The sequence below is a fragment of the Nelumbo nucifera genome, chromosome 4, assembly GCF_055504915.1.
Source record: "Nelumbo nucifera cultivar China Antique chromosome 4, China Antique-T2T, whole genome shotgun sequence".
Classification (NCBI taxonomy): domain Eukaryota; kingdom Viridiplantae; phylum Streptophyta; class Magnoliopsida; order Proteales; family Nelumbonaceae; genus Nelumbo; species Nelumbo nucifera.
In genome coordinates, this window is record NC_142652.1 from 18,097,688 (window position 1) to 18,114,010 (window position 16,323).

Genomic DNA, 16,323 nt, shown 5'->3' on the forward strand with positions numbered 1-16,323 from the left:
CCTTTTGAGCACCAAAATCATCTTCTCTTCTCTTTTCTTTTGTAGGAGGCCTAAGCTCCCTCGAAGAAGCTCCTGAGGTAGGCAGAACCCTACCAAGTGGTATCAGACACCACTGAGACCAAGGCGGCTCTCTTAGCGGTCTTGGCCAAGCTGGAGAAGGCGACAATCAGCGAGAACACTAAAGGCGAGGGAGAAGGAAGCAGCCAACCCAACAACCGATCTGGAGGAAATGGAGTGTTGTGACAGACCAAGATCACCTTCCCAAACTTTTTAGGTGAGGAACCTATACTGTGGATTTGTCGGGCTGAGAGGTACTTTGAGTACCATGAAATACTAGGGAATCAGAGGGTTTTAATCGCTGCTATCCATCTGGAAGGAGAAGCAGTTCTCTGGTTCCAATGGTTTCGCTGATCACATCCCCAAGTGACTTGGGCGGATTTCGTCGATGCTCTATGTGTGCAATTTGGACCCACTAGATTCAAAAACTATGATGAACAACTTGCTAAATTGAGACAGATTGGTTCAGTGAGAGAATATCAGGTGGAATTTGAGCGTTTATCCTCTAGGGTACAGGGGTGACTGGAAAATGCTCTGTTAGGCAGCTTTATTGGAGGATTGAGGGAGGATATTCGGGTGGAGGTGAAATCCATGCAACCTCCGACAGTCATGGCTGCGGTAGGACGGGCCAGGCTTTACGAGGAAAAATTCGGTAGACTCAGAAGAACACTGAGTTGTCCTCAGGGACCCCTTTTGAAGACTCCTATAATGGGACGCAACCCGAAAGACAGAACCGACCCAAACCCAACCATTATGGGACCCACTAAACTAGAAACCCAAGGCTTCAAGCCCAATGTCCCATACAAAAGGCTAACATGGGCTTGAGATGCAAGCTCGTAGGGGAAAGGGCCTATGTTACAACTGTGATGAACGATTCGGCCCAAGTCACTGATGCAAGGCCCAACAAGCTTTCTTGCTACAAACAGATGGGTCGGAAGAGGAAGAGCATGCGGTGGAGGGTCTTGAAGAAAATAACCCAAGTAGCCTTGATATGATATTCGGGCTTGGCCTGCCCAAGATTTCCTTACAGGCCCTCACTGGCCTCACGTCACTCCAAACCATGCGTGTTATGGGTCGGTTGAAGGGTCGGGAGGTATCTGTTTTGGTGGATAGCGGGAGTACGATGAACTTCAGTTCTAATGACTTGGACATCCAGATGGGGGTAACCATTAGACCCACCTCTAAATTCAATGTTCAAGTTGCCAACGGTAATCAGATACCATGTTAAGGGGTCTGTAAAGACAAGGAGCTAATCATCCAAGGGGAGGTTTTTGCGCTGATCTATACACATTGGCTTTCAGTGGGGCCGACATCATACTTGGGGTATAGTGGTTGCAACAATTGGGATGGGTGGTTTGTGATTGGTCCAAACTGACCATGGAATTTCAAAGAGGAGACCGACCCATAACTCTAAGCGGGTCCAAGTTGCTGATCCCACAACCAGCTATCCTCAGCTCCATAATCAAAACCAGTTGGGACCTAAACCGGCCCACATCTGAAGCCCACGCTCAACGGTGGTGCCATGTGTAGCCTAGATCCACTGCTACAAGAAGTATTGGCCAAGTATCCTGAAGTCTTCCAAGAACAACTTGGGCTTCCTCCAGAGAGAGCTCATGACCATTGGATACCCATTGTACCGGGTGCAGCACAGCAAATGTCCGGCCCTACTGGTACCCATACTATCAGTGCCAAGAAATTGAGTGCTTAGTGGAAGACCTCCTACAAAAGGGCTTCATACAACCCAGCAACAACCCATATTCTTCCCCAGTTATACTAGTGAAAAAGGACGGTTCTTGGCGGTTTTGCGTGGATTAGGGCATTGAATTTCATTACAGTTAAGGACCGGTTCCCCATTCCCTTGATCGATGAGCTGCTAGATGAATTACGAAAGGCCCAGGTTTTCTCAAATCTGGATCTTAGGTCAGGGTATCATCAGATTCGAGTCCACAGTGGTGATGTGCATAAAACGACTTTTAGGACTCACAATGGCCATTACGAGTTCTTAGTCATGCCACTCGGTTTGTCCAATGCACCGTCAACCTTCCAATCACTCGAGAATGACATTTTCAGGCCCTATCTTCGTAAGTTCATTTTAGTATTTTTTTTTTATGACATTCTTATCTATAGATCTAATTGGTAGCAACATCTCCTACATTTGAAACTAACCCTGGATGTGCTAAGGCAAAATCAGCTTTCGGCCAAGCTCTCCAAATGCGTCTTTGGGCAGGGTAGAGTACATTATCTTGGTCACGTGGTGGAGGAAGGGGAGGTGAAGCCCGATCCTGAGAAGGTTCATCAGAAACTATGGGCTGATGGCAGCACCACTGACCCAACTCCTCCGGAAGGAAGCCTTCTACTAGACAGCGGAGGCCCAACAAGCCTTCAACTCCTTGAAGACAGCAGTTTCCACTCCGCCCACATAGCAAAGTTCTCTCCCCTTGCGCCAAGGCCCAATCCACCTATGTTAAGGAGCTAATGGCTGTCGTCCTATCAGTCCTTAAATGGTGCCACTACCTTCTTGGACGACGCTTTGTCACCAGAACTGATAAACAGAGCCTCAAATATCTGCTGGAGCAGCATCTCCTTACGGAAGAACAACAAAAATGGGTGTCTAAGTTGTTGGGGTTTGATTATTTGATAGAATACAAGACTGGAGCTTCTAATCGGGTAGCAGATGCCCTGTCAAGGCAAAATGAGTTACAATTGATGGCAGAATCTAGACCCGTGTACCTGCTACTGGAGGTTCTTAAGCAGAAGATATTGAACAGCGAAGAGCTGGGGGCTATCAAAAGAAGGTGGGCCGAGGATCCAACCAAAACGTCGGGCTACATCTTAAGGGACTCCCTCTTGTACTATAAGGGAAGACTGGTTCTACCTTCATCATCTCCACACATTGCGGAACTTCTACAGCTGTTCCATTCCTCCGTTGAAGGCGGTCATTCAGGGGTACTAAGGACTTGTCGTCGCATTGCGACACACTACTATTGGAGGGGAATTAGGAGGCATGTGCAGACCTTTGTGGCCAGCTGCCCAACCTGTCAGCAGCAGAAATATGATACTCAACAACCAGCTGGGCTCCTTCAACCCCTCAAGATACCAAACCAGGTTTGGGATGATGTCACCATGGATTTCATCACTGGTTTACCACCCTCTCAAGGCAAGACAGTGATCGTGGTGGTAGTGGACAGACTTAGCAAATATGCCCACTTCTCAGCCTTGTCACACCCATTCACAGCAGCACAGGTAGCAGATCTGTTCGTGAGAGACATCACAAAACTGCATGGAACACCAGCCTCCATTGTCTCTGACCGGGATCCTCTATTTATGGGAAGATTTTGGCAGGAGTACTTTAAAATCCAAGGGACACACCTGACTCACTCCACTAGCTATCATCTCCAATCCAATGGGCAGACAGAGGTAGTTAATAGTTGCATCGAGACCTACTTGAGGTGCTTCGTGGGGCAGAGACCAAAATAGTGGTTGAAATGGTTATCCTGGGCAAAACTATGGTACAACTCCACCTTCCATGTGACTACCGGGATGACACCTTTCAAGGCCTTGTATGGGAGAGACCCCCCTGCCATTCTCCCCTACGAGGCAGGCTCCACAACAGTAGCTGCAGTAGATGAGTACCTCACCAGCCGAGACTTAATCTTGCTAGAGATTAAGAACAATCTGCAACAGGCTCAGCAGGTAATGAAGGATACATATGACCGCAAGCACCACCCCTTGGAATTTCAGCCTGATGACATGGTTTACTTGAAGCTTCAACCCTACCGGCAGACCTCAGTAGCCAAGCGAGCTTGGCAGAAATTGGCTCCCAAATTTTATGGACCCTTCAAAATCCTTGAAAGGGTCGGGTCAGTCGCCTACAAGATAGAACTACCACCATCCTCCAAACTCCACCCCGTCTTTCATGTTTCCCTACTCAAGAAACAAGTGGGTCAAGAGCACAAAACTCAGGCAACCCTTCCAGCTCTCACTGAGGAAGGAGTCGTGATCATGGAGCCCCACAAGCTGATAGACTTCCGTTGGGTACGCAAAGGAAGGTACTACATAGAAGAGGCCCTGGTAGTGTGGAGCAACCTGCCGGAAGAATAAGCCACCTGGGAGGAATACTCTCGATTGCAGCATGAATTTCCCCACGTCAACCTTGAGGACAAGGTCTATCTCAAGGTTGGGGGAGTTGATAGGAACACAGCTAGGCCTAATACCACTAATCGGCCCAGCAGCATGATACCCATACAGCCTTATCTGAAGACCTATGTGAGGGGACCACGTCAGCTAGTTAGTTACAACTGAGAGCATACCCCATGTGATGTAAGGGGCTATAAGTAACAGAATAGCAATAAAGGAGATCACCTTTTGAGCACCAAAATCATCTTCTCTTCTCTTTTCTTCTGTAGGCCTGAGCTCCCTCAAAGAAGCTCCTGAGGTAGGCAGAACCCTACCAGTGTGTGTGTGTGTGTGTGTGTGTTTTGATAAGTTGCTTGTACTAGTCATGGATGAATTGACTAGACATATTCAGGAAGAGGCACCATGGTGTACAGTGTTTGCTAAGGAAATAGTATTAAGTGATGAAACTTGAGAGGGATTAAAAGAAAATTTCAATTTATGGACAAATTCCTTAGAAAAAAAAAGAGGTTCTAAAATAAGGAGAGGCCTTTTTTAGGAGTGGAAATCAGGCTATAGTTAGGATTGAAGACCAAGAGATATCTCAGTGTGACTCATTCTATTATCTTGGTTCAATAATCCATAATGAGGGAAGAGATTGAGGAGGATGTCACCCATAGAAGTAAAGCCGGATGGGCAAAATGGAGGGTGCATTCAGAGTCCTATTTGATAGGAGAATACCATTTAGGCTTAAAAGGGAAAATTTTACAGTGTAATTATAAGGCCAACAATGTTGTATGGAGCTGAGTGTTTGACAGCCAAGAAATATGTCCAGAAGTGAGTGTAGCAAAAATGTGAATCTTAGATGGATGAATAGGAAAACTAGGTAGGGTAGGAACAGAAATGAAATTATTTGAAGGAACCTAGAGTAACTCTAAATAGGTGATAAAATGAGGGAAAGCGCAATGGGAAGTGATCTGTTACGAGTTGAAACTCGAAAGATCTAGAAGAGCAAGATGCAGACCAAAAAGGATATTGGTTGAAGTACTGAGATGATTTAAGGGCTCATAACAGTGGATTTGGCATTGAACAGAGTGGAATGATGTTAACAGGATTATATAGCTGATGCCATATATTGACAAGGCTTAGTTGAGTTGAACAGGATATGGCACCCTGCTATGATTTAAAAATGCTCATAATAGCATTCCTCGGAAAAAAAAATGGGCAAATATGGTAAGTCACTACTCACTATCTTTCAAAAGGTGCTTAGAGTATACCAGGATATGCCTTAATATATGCTTCTACTTTTCTTTCACAACTGTCATATGATAGAAAATAGAACTCTCCAAGTATTGAACATGGTGATGGTCAATTATCAATTAATTAATCATTGTTGATGATTTAATAAATTGAAATACTCAAACTCATCAAAGCCTTATCCCAACTTATGGGGCCGTTACATGACCCTGTTCCACCATTCCCACTCTATTTAGTGCCATATCCATTAATATAAAATTGTAATGCAACATATATATCATCCTTTTTTTGAAGATAAATTAAGAAGAAAATTTATTGAACAATAAAAAGGCACACAAGGCTTAGGTAACAAGGTATCACCAACCAACATATAAAAAAGAAACTACAAGGATCAAAACACACTAAACCTATAATACATCAATTAAACATTCAAAGTACCCCAGAAATCTGAACCAAAGTCTTCTTTTTTGAGGAGATGTGAATCAGTCCTCCAAAACTGATACAAACTTGGTTAAAATTAGAGAGAAAAGAAGAAGAAAAGTAGAGAACAGCAGTACAAAGGAAGAAGATGGAGAAAAGAAGAGGAAGAAGAAGAAGAGTTCGAATATCTCTTCCCTCCCTTCTCTAATCCTTTTGTTATCATTCTTAAGGCTAATTACAAGTATGCCCTTAAGTGGACGGCCAGCTAAGCAGTAACATAAAGAGAACTTACAAAAAGAAATAACAGGCCCATAAAGATAGGCCCATTAACAAACAAATAAATAAATAGCACACTACAAGAAAAGATACTAGGGCCCATTCGGCCCAGTCTTTCTACATGAGGCCTTCAAATTCTGGGAGAACTAAAACCCAATCTAAGAGCTTTCAACTGATTATTGCCCCTAACTTTTATTTGCTTTTCTTTTTCCCTTCAAAAAATTCTTCTATTTCTTTCCTTCACACCTCCCAGCAAACAGCAAAATGAATGCAGTTCGAAAGGATTTTGGCTTTGATGTTCCCGGATACTCTTCGCCAAAATTCAAAGATCTCGGAAGACTTATTAGGAGACCATTGATCCATTCTGAAAAGCTTGAAGAAATAAACCCAAATTCCTTTCATATAACTGCAGATAACCAACAAATGAAGAATGTTCTCTTCCTCTGACAGACATAAAATATATCTGTTTGGCAAATGAAATCCTCTCTTCTTCAACTTGTCTTGAGTGAGAATTCTGTCCATTGATCCCAACCTAACAAAAGCCTCCACTCTTGGAGGAACTGGTTCTCCCCAGATTCCTTTGATTGAGGAGACTTCCACTTGATTCCTAACCAAAGCCATTGCAGAGAGATTTGACTGTAAACCTCCTGTTCTTACACTCCTTCCACTATTTGCATCTGAGTCTCTGGAGCAATCACATCCTAACATATAATATCTTCTTTAAATGTCAGTGTGCTTTTATCACATATTGACAAACCATTTGATACCATAAATGCATTGATTTCTATCTCTATCTTTCCGGTATCACCTTTCATCTATCTCAACATCCTCATCTCTATGATGCTAATCTATGTAGACATTTTTCTTCTGAATTTCTAGTTCTATTACTCTGTTTTATAAAAGACTTTTGTCTTTTAGATGTCTTATAAACTTTTTTTTTATCAATAACAGAACCATTTCATTTGAATTAAGCAATGAGAAACCAGTACAGGTATAGGGAGAGGTAAACTCTCTTAACTCTCCCCACAAGGAACAACAGAATTACAAGATAGCCCAAAACATTTGATTCCTTCCCACCCATTGTTTGCCAAGTGTGTCTGCAAAGGATTTAGCACTTTTTTGAGAGGATGGAACAGGAACTTCTGTTGTTTTAAATCAATTGTGTCTGCAAAGGATCTGATGCCCTCTAAATCTATTCTTTCCGACTTCTCCCCTGAGGAAACCTCATATTTTTGAGAGGATGGAGCAGAAACTTGCATCATGTTAGCCGGGTCTAACTCCGTAGGAGAAACCTTGTCTGTCTTTTGAAGAGGACTGTCTAACCTTCATTTTCACTCCTTTTCTTTTATAGATTCTTTTGAATATGCCACCGGGGCTGTCCCCTACAAGCCCTTCCTTAAGCCTATGAAAAACCTTGGTCACATGAACCAGCTGCCTGTTTTTGGACCCTTTGGATTTCCTGAGCTCCCCCGTCTTAAGCGTGTCATTAACAGGAATCTCTGAGGTTCCTCCATTCCTTCTCCTGCCCAGATCCACCCCTAATTTACCCACTACCACCGATTTTCTTCCACCTTCCTCCTCATACATCTTATCCAATTCCGCTACAATTGTTGCTCTCCCGGACATTTGATCAAACTCCCCACTGTCAAACGTTCTTGGGCTTAGATTGCTCTTCGACACACTGTCTAGATCATTTGCACCATCCCCTTCAAATCCTGCAAGATCTAAGGTCTTAACTCATCGAGTCCCTGTGATCCTCCCCTGTTTCGAGACCATGCTTTACAGAACTTTTTGGTAGATCCAAAGAGGCACTTGGGACTCACCCGAACATTTGTCTGATCCTAATTCTAACTTTGATCTTATCGTACATATTGGCAAACTCGTCTCATCAGAACGGACAAACCTTGTAGTCACCCACTCCCAAACCTCTTTCTTTGTCTTTCCAACATTCCAAGGAAGCTTTGAAGCTTGACTTTTAAAGCTTGCTGAATTCTCTGCCTACAATCATTTGAACTTACTAGCCCTTCCCCAACTTCTTTTACCCGATTTAGCTCCAGCCATATTTCTTCTTTGTCTTGGGTGAATTGGGAAAGGAGCTTGTTTAAAACTTACCAGGGATGAAGATAGACGCAAGTTTCTGTCCATAATTTCCCTATTCTTTATCAACACGTGACTGAGAGGTCCATTAGGTAAACAGGCCAACTTGGGCCCAGTTCCTTTTGAGTTGTCTTGCCCATCCAGCCCTAACTGTCTCTTTTGGTTACTGAGCCCATCTGGCCCATTTTTATCACCAAAAGAAGACACCTGTTTAATTTATCCCTTTTTTAACTTTGTCCCTCGAAAATACTTTGTTGTCCCTAGAAGAAGCGCCCCATTGTTTGCCTCTTTAAAAACCAACAAACTGCTTTCCAATTCCGATGAGCTCTTTTCTCGACCCAAGGTAAAAGGTTATTCATCTTCCGAGACAGACGCTTCCTTTCCGCTTCTTTTTCCTCCCATTCTCTTTCTGCCACCTGTAAACCCCTTAACCAGCTCATCATCTTCAACCTTGAAATAGCCGTTCCACAGTGCCGCTTCGCCTTCCGCAACAACCCAAACCTTCCTCCGTTGATCTTCAATCTACAGGTCACAGGAGCAAGGGATACACTCCAATTTCACTCTGGTCAATATGATCTTCACTGCATACAAATCGTCGAAGCAGTAATCCTTCAGCGATCCACCTATCGCATTCGCAAATTTCTTAATCAAATCCCCTTTCCATAGGTTAAACGGCAGTCCTACTCAGTTTAATAGTAACACAATCCTCTGTAAAATCTTTCTCGTTGCAGGACGCCTTCCATTTTTCAATCAACACCAACCCTGCAACAGTTCTAACTGATGAAACTTCCAATACTTCATTTCCTGCGTCAACAATAGCCTTATTATAGCTAAAAGGTAAACAAACAACACTATTCTTAATCTTCAGTTCTTCCATCCACGATTTCAAGACTGGGTTCCAATCTCTCACTCCCTCCTTTGTCCAAATAACATACTTCTTCTCCCATTTGCCTTTTTCCACCTCCATCGACAATTTAGGCACATTAACCAAGCTAACAATTAAAAAGAGTCCCTACAAGTTCTGTTGATCATCGTCTGTACTCTCTGCATTCCTATTAAATTCTAAAAACTCCACTGTTTCAGCCAGTTGGTCATCTTCTGCACACTTTTCCAATAACTTCTCTCTCCGAGAATCTGGAACGGTGAAAAAGAGAAACTTCTGCAATTCTTCAGAGATCATCTTCCAACCCCTACTTTCTTTTCGTTCCGGCAGACAGACTATCTGCCAGCAACCTCCTTCAAGGAATTCAATTACTGTTACATACCATCCTTTCCTATTCCATTGCAATACTGCCTCAAACCGTCTATTTACTGATTTCAGGGAGCTTCTCCAACTTTCTAATTTATTTTTCCTTTCCTGAGATACATTCTTGGTAATGGTCAGTGGATAAAGTTTCGGATAGACCTCTGGCTGGTCCCAGACCCCTTGCTATTACCTACCCTAACCTCTTCCAGTTGACCTTGGACAAGGGTACTTGGTCTCTTCAGTAATCCTTAGAGGAGATCAGGGTTTCTCTTACAACATTAGTTTCAAATGAGCTCTGAAAATCCCTTGATGCCTCCTCTTTGCTAAACTCCCTTTCCATGGTCTTCTTGATCCATTCTTTTCCTGACAAGCACATCTGGTCTCCATCTACCTCTGGCACTTTTTCTGTTAAATCCTACTTCCTAAAGTTAGTGGAGGGCTCCTCTATCTCCTCTTTCCCTGACATAAGGATTTGGCATTCGATGGTTTGCCCTAGAGTATCCTTTTTGAGGCAGCCTGTGAAGGATTAAATACATATGATAGAATCCTTGGAAAGAGAAAAGGGCAGTTTTATACCCCTTGTTTGGCCAATGAATCAGCCAAATTATTTGCAACCCTTGGAACCCAATATTGTCATACAGTCATATCCCTTGTTAACCATTTAATCCTCTTTATTACACTTCTATTCATTACAAGCAATTGCAAGTTACGCTTTAGGGGCAGTCTATACTTGAAGGTGGTCGCTCGCTGTCATGTGGTGTATCTAGGAGGAACCCAACAAAAGAAAGCAGTATTTGTTGATATATCTTAGCATATTGTTTTTGTTCCGAGTAGGTGGACTTAGCCTATTCCCAATTCTTGCAAGAAGTATCTGTTGGTAACCCTGGCCCCTCTAGAATTGGGGGTATTTTTAGTGATGTGGGAGGAATAATGTTGGCCATTTTTTCCAGCCCAATAGGGTTGGGTGACTCGCTTAGAGCAGAAGTGCTGGCTCTCCTCCAGTGGCTCAGATTGGCTAAGCATTTGGGCTTTCAACAGTTATAAGTGGAGAGAGACTCAAAATTATTAGTAGGCTGGATGAAACAAATAGTTTGGGAACATGGTCCCTTAGACAACCTGTAAGGGAATTATTGAACCTCACCCAATTGGGTTGGGTGACTCGTTTAGAGCAGAAGTGCTGGCCCTCCTCCAGCAGCTCAGATTGGCTAAGCAATGGACTAGGAGGCCAGTAAATGCTTTAGTTGATACTCTAGCAAAGCAAGGAGTTAATCGAGAGTCTTTGTTTTGGGCTGTTTTGATCACCTTATGTCTCTGTAGATGACAGTTGTATTTATTCTCATAGTAAATTAATGAAAGTTATCATTTCCTATCAAATAAATAAATAAATAAAATCTCACAAGCAGTATCAGCCCACATAAAGTTCTTCCTCACATGGGGTAACATAGAACCCAGAAGCCAAGATATCACCATACTATTTTCCTGATCCCACCTATCATGTTCCACTGAACCTGATTTAGGGTCTATAATCTTCCCATTCATGTAACCAGCCTTTCCCCTAACCGTGACATACAATTTAATACCCTTGGACCACTCCAAGTAGTTTAGCCCATCCAAGGGAGTTATAGTCATGGAAAAACTTAGACTGTCCATTCCTCCACTGAGGTTTCCTTGAGAGGAAGTAACACTAGATGATGCCAAGTCTTCAGTAGCCATCAAACAACCACTCACATTGTTGATTTCTTAAGAGAAAACAAGGTTCTACACACCTCACACCACAGCTACCAAGCTGTAATAGATCAGTCTGACACAAAAGGCTATAACAGCACATCCAAACAGTAAACTCAACAATAATAGAGGTCTGGAAACCCTAGACGGACAGATACCTTGCCCTTATACTTCATAAAAAAGAGACACAGTCCCCCAAAACTACACGCTTTGACATTCACAGCTCACTGCACATTTCAGTTTGAATGAAACAGTACATACCTGGAGTAAAAGAAAGGATCCCATGATCTACAGTACAAAAAAGGAAGCTTCACACCTCAAAAAAGCTGTTCACTGCATTCAGCTGTCACCACAAGTATCACAAGTACCTCTTCTTGGTACAACATCCAAGAGAGAGGAAAAAAGGAGAAAAAAGTGTCCAGATCAGTCCAATTTAAGCATTCTCCTTTCCCAGTCAAAAAAGGTAAGTTCTAGCTGAGAAAACATGATCTGAATATTTTTAGAGCCCAGATCCCTGCTCCCATACCATGAAATCCAAGAAGAAAATAAGAAAGAGAGGAAGACTAGAGCACCTAAAGAATGAGCTGGCAGCGCTACTATTGCTATATATACTTGGGGCAACAGCTTTACAATAAAGAAGAATAAGAGAAAGACTAAAACACCGCTGCAGCACACTCTAACAGAATTACAACAGTTTTCACCCAATGGGCAACCCTTACTAATATGTTATCAATCAATGCTTCTCTGGTATGATATTCATCTTTGAAGCTTCAGGCATTTCTTCCCACATTGTCCATATAACTGCAGCCTCAGTATGTCTCCACATGCTCTCCTTTTTTGGTGGGAGAAAAGAAAGAATCTAAAAATAAATTCCTCACTTTCTCAGGACAACGTGCATTGAAATAGAGAAAAGGAAACTCCTACATGCTGGAGATGCAAGTGTAGGAAATTAGTAAATGGTTCATAGTCTCACAACTTGCCTTACAAAAAAGGCACATATGGAGTGATAGACACCAGTTAGGTGGACTACCTCTTAACAAAGTCTCCAATTGTGAGAGAAACCAGGCCTTTCCAGACTGCTTTCATCAGAAAGTTATCTAAGGAACAGAAGAATCAATGGCAGAAAAGGAGGCACAAGAGGAAGATCCATTATGGTAGTCCAAACTCTACAATCATAAGATAAACTATCAAGAAAGACTCCTTGCAAGTATTCAATAAGCTCCACCAGTTCCCGTGTTTCAGAGGATGCTCAATGTGCATATCTTCTCTAATTTCACAAACCTTTTTTTTGGCTCATTTTCTGTTTTCTTCATATCTGGTGATTAGAATATCCAGAAGCTTTATTATTTGGGGATATTTGGGTACGAGGCTATATGAGTGTCGGTTACTTCAAGGTTGTGTTTTCAAGGCTTCAAGTTGAACTTTCCCACCAAAAGATTGGAGAAGGGGCTCTTGATGCATACCTGTTGGACAAAAAAAACTGATGCTTTTCAAAACCAGTACCACCGTAATGGTAAATGAAAATCCCTTTGTATTTGTTGTAGCCTAAAAGGTTTTACTTTAATAATCATAATAGAAATCACTGATTGTGGATTTAGTTGAATTTCTTGTGAAAGGAAAAGGGAAGGAAGATAAAGATTTCAGTAGTAGAGAAGAAAAGAGTAGCAAGTCAACCAGGATTCTTGAATTAACCCTAGCCGCCAACCCCTCATTATATTTATACTTAACTTAAAGGATGAGATATTACAAGGATGCCCTTAGTAGGGCGACTACTAATGTAGCTAAACAGTCACAACTTAAAAACATAAACTAATGGGCTTAAAGCCCAACAACTTCCTAACTAAATAGCTTAAAATAAGAATAAAAAAACTAGGCCCAACTCAACACTCCCCCTCAAGTTGGGAGTAAATGTCACACATTCCCAAGTTGCGTAGATCATGCTCCAGCTTGTTCTTTGCAACACCTTTTGTGAGAACATCCGCGAGCTGCATATCATAAGCAATGTATGGAAGACAAACTTCTCCAGAAGTTACTCTTTCTCTGATAAAATGTTTATCCACTTCAATGTGCTTAGTTCGGTCATGCTGGACTGGGTTATGATTAATGTTAATTGCTGCCTGGTATCACAGTATAACATCATAGGTTCTTCTACCTGTACACCAATTTCTTCTAATAGGAAACGGATCCAGAGAAGTTCTGAAACTCCATGTGCCATGGCCCTGTATTCAGCTTTAGCAGTTGATCTTGCCACTACTGTTTGTTTCTTACTCTTCCATGAGACAAGGTTACCCACAACAAGGGTGCACACTCCTGAAGTTGATCTCCTGTCATCAAGGCATCCTGCCCAATCTGCGTCTGTATAAGCCTCTTGTTTCAATTGTCCATGATCAGTAAACAATATGCCTCTGCCCGGGTGTCCCTTTAGATAAGCAAGAATCCTGACAACTACCTCCCAATGCTGGACTCGTGGAGCATGCATGTATTGACTTACCACACTTATTGCATAGGAAATGCCTGGTCTTGTCATACACAAGTATAGCAGCCGACCCACAAGTCTCTGATATCTCCCAATGTCTTTTACTGGTTCACCTTCTGATGCATTGATGCTATGGTTCTGATCAATAGGGGTACTGGTTGCCTTCGTTCCAAGCTTCTCTGTCTCTTGAAGAAGATCCAAGACATACTTCCTTTGAGAGATAAAAATTCCATGTTTTGATCTTGCAACTTCAATGCCTAGGAAGTATCTCAGTTCTCCAAGATCCTTAATTTCAAATTCTTTATGTAGATTCCTTTTCAGACAATCAATCTCACTTAGGTCATTCCCCATGACAACGATATCATCCACATAAACAATTAGGACTGACACCAAAGATCCCCTTCGCTTCACAAACAAGGTATGATCGGATTGAGTCTGAGTGTATCGAAAAGCAATCAAGGCCTTTCTGAATCTGTCAAACCATGCTCTGGGAGATTGTTTCAAGCCATAAAGTGACTTCTTAAGCCTGCATACCTTTCCCTTTTCAGTATCACTATAAAAGCCAACAAGAAGATTCATATACACTTCCTTTTGCAGATCCCCATTTAGGAAAGCATTCTTCACATCAAGTTGAAACAAGGGCCAAGAGTATGAGGCAACAAGAGAAAGAAGTATCCAAACAAAGGTCATTTTTGCAATTGGTGCAAAGGTCTCTAAGTAATCAATTCCATAGGTCTGTGTGTACCTTTTGCAACAAGTCTTGCCTTGTACCTTTCTATACTTCCATCTACCTTATATTTTACCGTGTAAACCCATCTGCATCCAACTGTCTCCTTGCCTTCTGGTAGATCCACAATGTCCCATGTCTGATTCTTAATCAAAGTTGCCATCTCTTCCTGCATAGCTGTCTTCCACTCAGGTTTGGAGAGAGCCTCACTAACACCCTTGGGTATAGACACTGAGTCAAGGGTGGAAAGAAAAACACGGTAGGAAGGAGAAAGTCCACTGTAGGATAAGTATTGTGAAATACAATGAGCAATACACTTTCTCTTCCCTTTTTTAAGAGCAATAGGAAGATCAAGGTTATCTGTAATAGGGTTAGTAGAATCAATGGGAACTGAAACAGTAGCGGGACCAAGAGGAATACCTGAATCCATGTCGGCCGAATCTGGAGTCTCCAAGGAATCGACAGGAAGTGATGTGAGTTCTGCTGCATTGGAATCAACCTCCTTGTGAAGTCTTTGTCGTAAGTAATGCTGAGAAGTAGGACGCAAAGGAGGTGGTAAGGTAGGTGACACAGGATGGTCAAGCACAGGAGTAGACACAGGGATTGTAACTGGGAGAGGAATAGACTGCTGACTCACTTCCCCAAAACACTCCCTCTGAGAAGGATTCTTTGAAAAGAAGTATGTGGATTCAAAAAATGTGACATCCATTGTAACATACCGGCTCCCAAAGACTGGATCATAGCAGCAATACCCTTTTTGATTTTCTACATATCCAAGGAAGACACACTTCTTTGCCTTGAGATCAAGCTTCGAGCGGTGAGGACCAAGGACATGTACAAAGCAAACACACCCAAACACCCTGAGAGAATTATGAAACATCTCCCCCTCAGGAAAAAGGAGACTGAATGGGGTGTTGAATCCAAGAATACGAGAGGGCACCCTGTTAATCAGATATACTGCTGTGAGAATTGCATCACCCCAAAACCGAACTGGAACTGTAGATGTGCTCATCATGCTTCTTGCAATCTCAACAATGTGTCTGTTCTTCCTTTCTACAACACCATTCTGTTGTGGACTGTAGGGACAACTGCTTTGATGGAACACCATATTCTAATAGATATGAAGCAAGGTGTTTTTCAAAATATTCCCTGGCATTGTCTGATCTAAACACCTTTATTCTTATTCCAAATTGTGTTAGCACCATTTTATGAAATTGCCTCACCAAGGATGGTACTTCATCGCAGGATCTCATCAGGTAAATCCAAGAGTATTGTGAGAAATCATCCACAAATAAGAGAAAATATCGATAGCCTCCCATAGAAAGAACATGGTAAGGTCCCCACACATCCGAATGAATAACATCAAAAGAAGAAGAAAACCTTTTATTACTAGGTTTAAATGAATGTCTACAATGCTTTCCAAGTTGATAACCTTCACATTCCAGACTTGACAAATTAACAGACTCAAAAAGTTTTGGAAATAAAAGACTCAAAGAAGAAAAAGGTAAATGGCCCAAATGATTATGCCAAAGCATAATTTGACCCACAGACCCTGACTCACTATCCCTGCTGACATGATGACTCTGATGAGGAGGAAGAACATCCAGGAGGTAGATCCCATTCACTTCACGACCACTCCCAATCGTCCTCTTTGAATCCAAATCCTGTAAAATACAATTACCAGGAGAAAAAATTACTGAGCAGTTCAGGTTCTTAATCAAACTACTAACAGATAACAAATTTGTGCTCAATCTAGGAACATGAAGGACTGGGGGTAGAGAAATAGAATCACTAATCTTGACAGATCCCTTCCCAGCAATAGGAACATGGGATTCATCAGCTGTGGAGACCCTATCTCTGCCAGAACAGAGCTGGTAAGAAGAAAAAATAGTAGAGCTATGGGTCATGTGCTCTGAGGCTCCAAAATCT

General features: G+C 42.2%; 1 protein-coding gene across 1 annotated transcript in view; it reads left to right on the forward strand.

Annotated features, from left to right (window-relative positions):
- LOC104598200 (DNAJ heat shock N-terminal domain-containing protein) overlaps window positions 1–16,323 on the forward strand; it is a 79,210-nt gene that overhangs the window by 39,789 nt on the left and 23,098 nt on the right. The window lies entirely within an intron of this gene.